This window comes from Pongo pygmaeus, chromosome 6, assembly GCF_028885625.2.
Source record: "Pongo pygmaeus isolate AG05252 chromosome 6, NHGRI_mPonPyg2-v2.0_pri, whole genome shotgun sequence".
NCBI lineage: Eukaryota > Metazoa > Chordata > Mammalia > Primates > Hominidae > Pongo > Pongo pygmaeus.
This window is the reverse complement of record NC_072379.2, coordinates 133,459,459-133,471,352: the sequence shown is the minus strand read 5'-3', so window position 1 is coordinate 133,471,352 and position 11,894 is coordinate 133,459,459.

Below are 11,894 nucleotides of genomic sequence, written 5' to 3'. Positions count from 1 at the left end.
ATGTTTATGCTTTATTTCCTGCGATCATAAGGTTCTAGGGATTAGAAACATTTTCTTCTGAATCAAGTTATCGTTAAAATTAGTATTTATACAAAAATAATTTTTAAGCATTAATACTTAAATTTTTGATAAACCATTAAACATCTAATATAAAATTCCACTGGAACTGTATCTCTATGTAACATAAATGGAGATTTTTTAAAAAATTAATTTATATCGACCTGTGCTGTAAGAGTTAACTTCAGCAGGCCTGGATTAGCCTGACACATTTTATTAAAATAATAAAGGCATCTCCCTGGCATAAGATGTGAACCATAATGATTAACAGTGTTTCTTTGTGACTTTGGGTCTGAGGAGTTGCCTGGCAGTTTGTATCAGTATTGCTGTTGATAACATTAAAATTAGTGATGTGCACCTCAGTGTAAACTCTTACAGGGCTCTCTCCTTCTTTCTGGTTGTGTAGCAAGAAAATTCTGATGTAGCCAGAAAGATTAGATTCCACTTTTGACCCTTTAGTTCCAATGGATTCTGTACATATATTATTGGTTCTGATTCAAGAATGTCCTGGTGCAACACTTGGAGAAAGGAAGAAAATTTGGATCCCAGACCAGCTCCTCCAGACCCTTTGCTGGAGACAGCCTTTGACTATTACAAATAGTCTCACTTCTAGGCTATTTCTCTATTGTTTTCTTTTCCTATAGTCACCTGTAGATTTGTAAGCCTTGCCATTTTGGATCACGCAAGCCTTGCTTAGCATTTGAATCCCATCTAGCTGTGGAACCCAAGGCCTTTTACAAATGTGAAAGCAGCCTGGGGTGGAGAAGAAATTCTTCCTTTATATATATATAATATATAAATTCATATGTATATTCATATATATTTATGAATATAATTAGGAATATATATGAATAATTTATGAATATATATTCATATATATTCATATTATATATATTCATATATATATTCATATATATTCATATTATATATATTCATATATATATTCATATATATTCATATTATATATATTCATATATATATTCATATATTCATATTATATATATTCATATATATATTCATATATATTCATATTATATATATTCATATATATTCATATATATTCATGTTATATATATTCATATATATATTCATATATATTCATATATATTCATGTTATATATATTCATATATATATTCATATTATATATTCATATATATTCATATTATATATATTCATATATATTCATATTATATATATTCATATATATTCATATTATATATATTCATATATATATTCATATTATATATATTCATATATATATTCATATTATATATATTCATATATATATTCATATTATATATATTCATATATATATTCATATTATATATATTCATATATATTCATATTATATATATTCATATATATATTCATATTATATATTCATATATATTTTCATATTATATATTCATATATATATTCATATTATATATATTCATATATATATTCATATTATATATATTCATATATATATTCATATTATATATATTCATATATATATTCATATTATATATATTCATATATATTCATATTATATATATTCATATATATTCATATTATATATATTCATATATATATTCATATATATATTCATATCATATATATTCATATATATATTCATATCATATATATTCATATCATATATATTCATATATATATTCATATCATATATATTCATATATATATTCATATCATATATATTCATCTATATATTCATATCATATATATTCATCTATATATTCATATCATATATATTCATCTATATATTCATATCATATATATTCATCTATATATTCATATCATATATATTCATCTATATATTCATATCATATATATTCATCTATATATTCATATCATATATATTCATATATATATTCATATCATATATATTCATATATATTCATATCATATATATTCATATATATATTCATATCATATATATTCATATATATATTCATATCATATATATTCATATATATATTCATATCATATATTCATATATATTCATATCATATATATTCATCTATATATTCATATCATATATATTCATCTATATATTCATATCATATATATTCATCTATATATTCATATCATATATATTCATCTATATATTCATATTATATATATTCATCTATATATTCATATTATATATATTCATCTATATATTCATATTATATATATTCATCTATATATTCATATTATATATATTCATCTATATATTCATATTATATATTCATATATATTCATATTATATATATTCATATATATTCATATTATATATATTCATATATATATTCATATTATATATATTCATATATATTCATATTATATATATTCATATATATTCATATTATATATTCATATATATTCATATTATATATTCATATATATTCATATTATATATATTCATATATATATTCATATTATATATATTCATATATATTCATATTATATATATTCATATATATTCATATTATGTATATTCATATATATATATATACTTTAAATTCTGGGATACATGTGCAAAACGTGCAGGTTTGTTACATAGGTATATAAGTGCCATGGTGGTTTGCTGCACCCATCAACCTGTCATCTACATTAGGTATTTCTCCTAATGCTATCCCTCCCCTAGTCCCCCAGCCCCCAACAGGCCCCGGTGTGTGATGTTCCCCTCCCTGTGTCTATGTGTTCTTATTGTTCAACTTCTTTTACTTCTATTGGATGTAAGGGCACACTGTATATTACTGTCTAGCCCTGGTAACGAGCTGTTTGGGGTGATAGAATTCATTTAGGGAGACATGGGAATGTGACTGTGGAAAGAATGCAAATTAAACTCTGATTAATATCAGAATATATGATAAAATCCATGGAATAGTGGTATTTCTGTTATCTGAAAATATAACTGGTATGGATATAATCTCTGAAAGGAAATTCCTCCCCTTACTGGGTAAGATTAAAAAAATAATTTGTAGATTTGTTTATGTTCAGTATTAATTGGACATGGAAACTGGGAGCCTTGAGAGTTGCCTAAGCCAACTCAAATAGTAAATTTGAAACAATATCAACAATCAACAAGAAGTGACAGCCCTAACTAGGGAAATATTAGATGCACATGTGTTAGTGTACACGAACACCATGTACAATAGCCTGGCGTGGTCAGTAAGGAAGGCTGACAGTTCATGGCATGGCAGTTCACTTCACAATAGAATAGAGGAAAAGCAAAACTGTGTCCCCAACAGCCTTACCGTTGCCCGACCTGGTCCAGACTCTTCTACTGATACAACAAAGTAAAGGCAACTGGTAATTGATCTCTAATTAATCTGGCTAATTCACCTCTCTCCATATCAGTCACCAAGGTGAGCCAACAATTTTCTCTGATGTAGAATGATCGCCCTCATGCATTTGCTGTACTAACTCAAAAATATTTCAACTCTGCCATGTATTTTCTTTCTTTCTTTTTTTTTTTTTTTTTTTGAGACAGAGTCTTGCCCTGTCGCCCAAGCTGGAGTGCAGTGGCACGATCTCAACTCACTGCAACCTCTGCCTCCTGGGTTCAAGCGATTCTCATGTCTCAGCCTCCCTAGTGGCTGGGACTACAGGCCCACATCACCACGCCTGGCTAAGTTTTTGTATTTTTAGTAGAGATGGGGTTTCACTACATTGGTCAGGCTGGTCTCGAACTCCTGACCTCAGGTGATCAACCCACCTCAGCCTCCCAAAGTGCTGAGATTACAGGTGTAAGCTACCACACCCAGCCTCTCCCATGTATTTTCACTAACTGTTAAGGTGGGTTCCAAACCTAATACAACTGGACAATGTACTAATAATAGATAATATTGATGATATGATTATTTCTGAGACTGAAGATCAAGCTAGGAATAAAGTAATTAATCTTACAAAGCTTATCTCTAATTGGAGATGATTGCTAAAATTGAGGGGCCACACACAGACTGTGGAAGTCTTGGTGAGGTAATATGTGCTGGAATGACCCATAACATACCACAGACCACAAAAAAAAATTACTCCTAACCCTCAGACTAAGAGGCTCAATCCCAGTGGGCCTATTTGGCTTTTGGAGAAATCATACCCCTGAGTTATGAATACTGCTGGTCCCAATACATAAAATCACTGCAGAAAAGGATGCATTTGATTGGAAACCCAAACAACAGCCTTCTTATGACTGCAGGAGGCAGTGGTTCCACTGGGAACACACAATCATCATGTTAAAATGATATGACTATTGGCTCCCCATATTCAAGCTGTGTGAACTCTCCAGCAGAAGTCCATGACTGCTGCTCACCGACTTTGGATTGGGGGACTAGAGCATTACCAAATGCTGCTCTCTGCTGTACTCCTTCTGGAAAACAGTTACTTGTTTGTTATTGGGTATTGAGATAACCCAAATAACTGAAGAACATAAAGACTGGAAATACCCATCATGCCATGGGTGATGTCAGAAAAGCACTCCGGTCAGCTGTGTGTGGTGGCTCACGCCTGTAATCCCAGCACTTTGGGAGGCTGAGGCGGGCGGATCACGAGATCAGGAGTTTGAGACCAGCCTGACCAACATAGTGAAACCCTGTCTCTACTAAAAATACAAAAAATTAGCCAGGCGTGGTGGTGGACGCCTGTAATCCCAGCTACATGGGAGGCTGAGGCAGAAGAATCGCTTGAAGCTGGGAGGTGGAAAGGTTGCAGTGAGCCAAGATCACGCCATTGCACTCCAGCCGAAGCAACAGTGCAAGACTCCAACTTGGGGGAAAAAAAAGAAGAAAAGAAAAGTAAAGCACTCCAACAGGAGTACAAGGCTCAAAGATGTTCCATCGTAAAATGGAAATGATGCATACAGGAACATGCTATCAGGCAAACCACAGGAGGGGTGCATGTTATTCACCAGCAAGTAGCCTCTTTTCCCTTAGGAGCTACAATTAAAAAAAAGAACACTAACAACAACAACAAAAAGCATTCTACACCAGTTTTGCTCACCTAGTTATATTTCATCAAATTAAAGCAAACATTTCACTACCCACACAGCACAACAAGGGCCCAAGAAGCATCACATTCAATGAATTTATTATATTTCTTATCACTATCAAGTTAATAGGTTTATAGAAAGTTCAAATGAACAACTAAAGCATCTGCTTTCAAAAGGATTGAAAAGCTGGTCTACTATCTTCAGCGATATGTTTTGCAAGTTGACATGAGAATATTTAAAGGTGAGTTTCCATTAGATAAATTGCTACACTTTTGTAGCAGATTAGGAAATAGGAGACAATACAGAAACTTGAAGCCAACTCTTCCTTTCTTCACCACAATTTCCTTGTTGAATGGCAAACCTGCTAGTCCCTGAACCAGAGCTATTCATACAACAAAGGGTCCCATAGGCTGGTAACATTCCAAAACAAGATACTATACCTATAAAATAGAACCTAATTGCAAGAATTCCATAGGGATTGATACAATTATTCTTGGGTCAATTACCAAAAAGGATTATTCTTTTTCTACACCTCACTAAAGTGGGGCTATTGCAATTATTTTGTTGCCTAGTGGACAAGATGGTCCTCTGTCTCTGTACTTATTTAGTCTGACCCTCAATGATTGCAAATGACCGTAAAGGGAAGCCCTGGCATGTCGCAGACTGCTACCAACAATAGGAATTGTCCAGTGGCTGAAGAGAGGGACCTCATTTGTAGGAAAAGGTTTAGATGAAAATAATGATAAATGAAAGAAAGGTAAGATTGTCGTTGGGAGAAAAAAGTCAACAAATGATTGTGATATCTACCTGCAATTCGGTGCCCTGCAGAAGCTGGAGCAAGAGAATATTACCTCATAAGTTTTGATCCAGATTCCCCTTGGGAGGGAGAACTCTGTCTGCTGAGAAATCCTCCTCTTTTAAAAAACCAAGACGTGAGCTGTATCAAGGTCAAACTAATGAGACTTAGGACTTAAGTGAGAAAGCAGCCGAATATTTCCCCTGTCAAATCCAGAGAACACTGATCAATAATCTTTGGAATGAACACTGCATGACCATTAATTGTGATTAGTGAAGGTTTAAGAAAGGTATTGGGATATAAATTATCCATTGAATGCTCCATCTGTTATAAAATTATGTCTTTAAAAAAGCCATTGTGAGTAGAAAAAGAAAATCCATGAAGAGGTGAAGGCACAATTAAAATAATTGGATCACCGACAGAGAAATTAATGATATACAACTTGGTGATCCTGCATTCCTGAGAATGAAAAGCCAGCAATTAGACATGTATGGTTCTGAGACCAGCCTGACCAACATAGTGAAACCCCGTCTCTACTAAAAATACAAAAAATTAGCCAGGCATGGTGATGGGTGCCTGTAATCCCAGCTACACGGGAGGCTGAGGCGGGAGAATCGCTTGAAGCTGGGAGGTGGAAAGGTTGCAGTGAGCCGAGATCACACCACTGCACTCCAGCCGAGGCAACAGTGCAAGACTCCAACTTGGGGGAAGAAAAGAAGAGAAAAGAAAAGAAAAGCACTCCAATAGGAGTGCAAGGCTCAAAGAAGCTCCATTTTAACTCTGTCTGCTGAGAAGCATTACAATATACACAAACCAAAATTTACCTAGGGATCACTACTACTTATACATCCTTACCCTGAAGAATTCAACATTTTTGGATCTCCACTTTATTTTCAAATTGCTCTAAAGCAATGAGTACTCAATGGCAACAATGTGTCTGGTGGCTCAAACGGCATCAGCCCACCCAAAGTAAGAGAGCTTTAGGAGGATTGGAAACTGGGCTAGAAATCATTGACTAGGCAGAATTCATTTTTAATAAGGAAAGACATGTTGAAGAAAAAGACCTTCTAACATAAATAGAAAAACTAGAAGCATCCTATTTCGGGATGAGGGACAAAGATGACAAGTTACCTGGCATGACAGTACAGGACTGACAATTATAGCAGCTACTAAGATGTCATGCCCAAACCCGGAAATGGGAATGAGCCTGCATGCCAGCACAGCTGGGTTATTAGATGTCTTAATTCAAATGGAGTCTGAGATATCCCCGACACAATGACCAGGGCATCTCACAACAGAATTTCAAGTTACATACTCACAGAAGACTTATAAGCCACCCAGTCAATGAAAATGTTTAATTAGAGAAAGCAACCTACCAACATGTTCTTCCACGGCTTAAGCACCATGACTCAGTGCCAACCATTCTTTTTATAGTGTGACTCATGGTGATTGGACAAATTTGGAAAAGGATTACAGTGTTTCCCATGGGGAATAGATGGGCCCTGTTGTAGAGCCTCTTTCCTTGGGAAGAAATATTTGTTAAAGCCATATACCCAGAGGAAAGGAGTTTGACTGTGTACTCCAAACATTTTGAATCCTGTGCACTCCAGACGTAACAGAGATATAGCCTCAAGTTTATACTCTTATGAGAAATAGCACAGGGTGTGGTAGGCAAAATAATGCCCCCCACAAAGATGTTCATGCCCTAATCCCTGGTACCTGTGAATATATTAGGTTACATGGCAAAGGAGAATTAAGGTTGCAGATGGAATTAAGCCTGCCACTCTGCTGACTTTGAGACGAGGGGATTATCCTGGATTATTCTGGTGGGCCCGATGTAATCACATGGGTCCTTATAAGGTGGAGGAGAGAGGCAGAGTTTGACATTGCTGTCAAACTAAGAGTAATTGTTTTGTCGTAAAAAGGCTGACCATGGGTCTAGGGTGGATTGTGGTGGGGGTTCATTCTGGCAGGCCTGGAAATCACCTGAACTGTCTAACTGAAATCAGAAATGTAACTCCCAGATGAGATGCATGACTTGCACCTGGCATGGACAAGACACATCCCCCCCTCCCCCCCGCCCCTGACACACACACACACACACACACACACACACAGTGAAGTCTGCCACTGGGGCTGATTATATGGCAAGAATATGTCTATATGACCAGCAGGGTATAAGAGGCACCAGCTCAGACTCCGTGAGCATCTGAGAATAGATGCACCGAAACTATTCTTGCTCTCCCATCCCTTAGAAAGTCCTGGGTAGGACCATGGTCATGCCTCCTTCTGTAACAGGAAGAAACCTTCATTTGAGTATAGAACAGCAGAGGACGGAGGGAGGTGGTGGAATTGACAGTAGGACAACTAGGTGGCACTTGTCTATTTTCACGATGTGTCTGACGTCTTTAAATATGCAAAGTGATCCTCAGCTGAACTTGAAGGGAAGGTTTTGAAGATTTAAAATTGTTTCAGAGGAGGGCAGGCAGTAAAGAACAGACAGCAGAATTGTCCACTTAGATTTTTCCCCACAAATCTATCTATCTATCTATCTATCTGTCTGTCTGTCTGTCTATCTATCTATCTGTCATCTGTCTATCTATCTGTCTGTCTGTCTGTCTGTCTATCTATCTATCTATCTATCTATCTATCTATCTGTCATCTGTCTGTCTATCTATCTAATCTATCTATCTATCACTCTCCACCCTCTTTTCCTGGTGGCTGCTTGTAGCCACGTTGTTTTTTGCTTTCTTCTTGGCGCTTTTCCCCATAATCTGTCCACACTCCCCCTAGTGGTCTGTTGATGAATCTCTACTAACTGGGTTATGTAAAGAAACCTGCTGTATTCAGATCACAGCTGGAGTCCATCTCTGTTTTAAGACGGAAACTGGAAGGATATTGTTTTATTATTTACAAAGGGGATGGAGGTGGCACTACCCCCATCTCATTTATCCCTATGTTCCATAGTGATCTCTAAAAGAAGACTCCTGGGGCTTAAATTCACAGTTCTAGGGTCTCTCGGGGGTCACTACCAACATCATCCTTGTCAAACTAGGGCTGGAAAGAGCCACGGTTGGGTCTACTCCTACAGAACTTCTATTAAAGATAATTGCTGTAGTCTTCCCTGCTGTCACCTCTTTCTTCTCCTTCTGACCAAAGAAGCTACTTTTGCCAAGCTGACTTACTGGGCAAGAGAGGGTGGTAAAGCTCTGGAGAGTCACCCATCCTGGTCTTGAAGGAATGTCATCACCATCTCACACAGAGTGAGGCAGCACTGGACATGACCTGGGAATCCCAGGGAGGCAGCATGTGCCAGGACTTAGGTCCTAGTGCCAGCTTTTCTGCTATCAATGTGACCTATTCATTAGCCACTTTGAGCCTCAGTTTCTTCATATGTAAAAATGATACTGTGGTGGTTCTCAGCAGAGAAAAGGGGTGGCATACTAGAATAATGTGAAATGCTTTTTCAGCCTACATATTATTTCTTTTCTCTTTGGCAAAAAAAACCTTCGAAGTATTTCGAAACACCCAATACTAGATGATTGCAAGTGCCCTAACAGTTCTAACACATCGTTTGAAGATGTGTTAGATCTTTGCGTTAGATCCATCCACCCTAGACCCATTGCTTGCAATAGAAGCAAGTTCTCGCCACTGTGGTAAAGCTCAGAAAATGTGTGTATCTAAAGATTTGTTACAAGGCCGGGTAGGTGGCTCACTCCTGTAATGCCAGCACTTCTGGGAAGCCAAGGCAGGCGGATCACTGGAGGTCAGGAGTTCGAGACCAGCCTGGCCAACATGGTGAAACCCCGTCTCTACTAAAAATACAAAAATTAGCCAGGTGTCATGGCGGGTGCCTGTAATTCCAGCTACTCAGGAAGCTGAGGCAGGGAAAATTGCTTGAACTGGGGAGGCAGAGGTTGCAGTGAGCCAAGATCTCGCCACTGCCCTCCAGCCTGGGCAACAGAGTGATACTCCATCTCAAAACAAAAAAACAAAACAAAACAACAAGAACAAAAACCAAAATAAAGGTTTGTTACAGAGCAAACCTACAAGATTGAAGGAGTCAGTCTAATCCCTTTCCTGGCCTGGAACTGCCTTGACAATTTCAGGTGTGATCGGGAAACCCCATCCAATATCAAGCCCAGGGTCGCTGCAGATTGTGTGCATGTCAGACTATAACCAGCAGAGGGTAGCACATACCTATGTCCTGGGCTTTCCAGGAAAGTCACAAAACTTGCCCTGAGAAAATGCTTTCTGGAGAAAGGGAACAAGGTTTAACAAAGTCTACATAGGCATAAAAAATTAAAGTCCATCTAGAACACAATCTGGAACTCAAGCCCAGGTCCAGAGGTGGACCAAGGCCATTTCCCAATGCAGGAAAACTTTGTCTTTGAATCCTCACCATTTCCCATTCCATGTCCCTCTTTGGCTTCTCAAAGTATGTTTAGAGGACTGGCAGCATTGGCATCACCTAGGAGCTTGACAGAAAAGCAGAATTTCAGATCCCACCCCAGACCCTCTGAGTCAGACTCTACATTTTCACAAGATTCCCATGTGATACCTGTTCATGTTGATGTTTGAGAAGCCGCGATGTCAGCACCCCTTCTCTACCTACACATGCTGCCTAGAAACCTGCCCTGTTCCCTGTGCCAACCTCACTCCCCACAGGGGAAGATTCCTGCTGATTTCAGCCTTCAGAAGAGTGAAGCACTTCGTGTGCCCTTAGGTGGGCAGACCTGAGATTTCTTCTTCAGGTGATTAGGGACCTCATAGTGTGTTTTTAACCACCTGGCTATATTTGCCTTCACATGACAGCTGAGCAAGGGAACATTGGGAGTGATACGCCGCAAAAATATTGTTGGGGCTCAGAAAACTGTATCTCAAGTTTAACACTTTGAAAAAAAGGAAATTGGAAGGCCCTGAAAGCAGGCTCAGAAGCAAAATCTTCTCCTACCCTCCTGCCTCTTGCCCCTCATTCTCCCCTGAAGTGAATCATGGAAACCAGAATTTCCTCTCCCCAAGGTGAGTCATAAAACCTAAAAATATTACTCTAACCTTTCTCCCACCTTTCTGTGTAGGAGCTTACCTGCCTTATCTGATAGTAGGCCATAAGACTCTCAATCCATAGGGGTCCTGCCATATGGCCAGGAGGAAGGAATGCTCAACAGAGTGGCCAAGAAGAATCTGAACAGACTGGCTTTGCTGGGCTTCCCACCCGCTCTTAGTATACTGCCATTAGAGCCCATCCTTTTGTGCAATCACGTTTCTACACAGCTCTTCATTCTTCATCAAACCTAAGCATAAAAACAGTTTTCCCTAGGTTTTGGAGGTTTTATTTCTGAAGGCTCCTGTTTCACATACAACTTTGATTAAATAGAAGAGTGACATTAGCAAGATGGCTGACTAGAGACGCCTGACCCTTATCTTCCCTACAAGAAAGGACCAAGGCAATAAATAGACAGCTGAAATTTGACTGGAGTGCCAAAAGGAGAGAGACGGAGTGAAGCAAGGGAGTGGAAATGCTTCTGAGGTGGTCGGAGGCACAGGAGGACAGGATGGAGGCACCTGGCCTCCACAGCCCCGTCTCACCCACCTGGATCAGACTGGCCCAGAGATAAGAGGACTACTTCTTAGGGGAAAAAGGTAAACAGAAGAACCCCCTGTCACCCCTTGCCACTGCAAACACCTCCAGTCCTTACTACAGGAGAATCCCACATCCTCATAAGCCCTGAGTCCAGTTTGGAAAGCTGCTGAGAATTCACTCAGCTGTGTCACTCCAGGTGAGGAGCATAAGGTGTGCACTCCCCCTTACGCCACTGAGCCATGGGGCCATCCTGAGAACAGACCTACTGCTGGAGTGTGCCCTGCTCTGGGGCCATAGTCATTGTGCCTCTCTGGCACTGGGGCTCTATCTTCATTCCACCAAACCCACATGGCACCCAACTGCACAGAGGCTGGTCCCAGGATTGGCTATGACTCTTGTACTGCACAACAGTGAAACAAACCCATGCTATCTGCAATACAGCTGGAAGAATAACCTAGCAGTCTCACCTAGGATGAACCTGCTC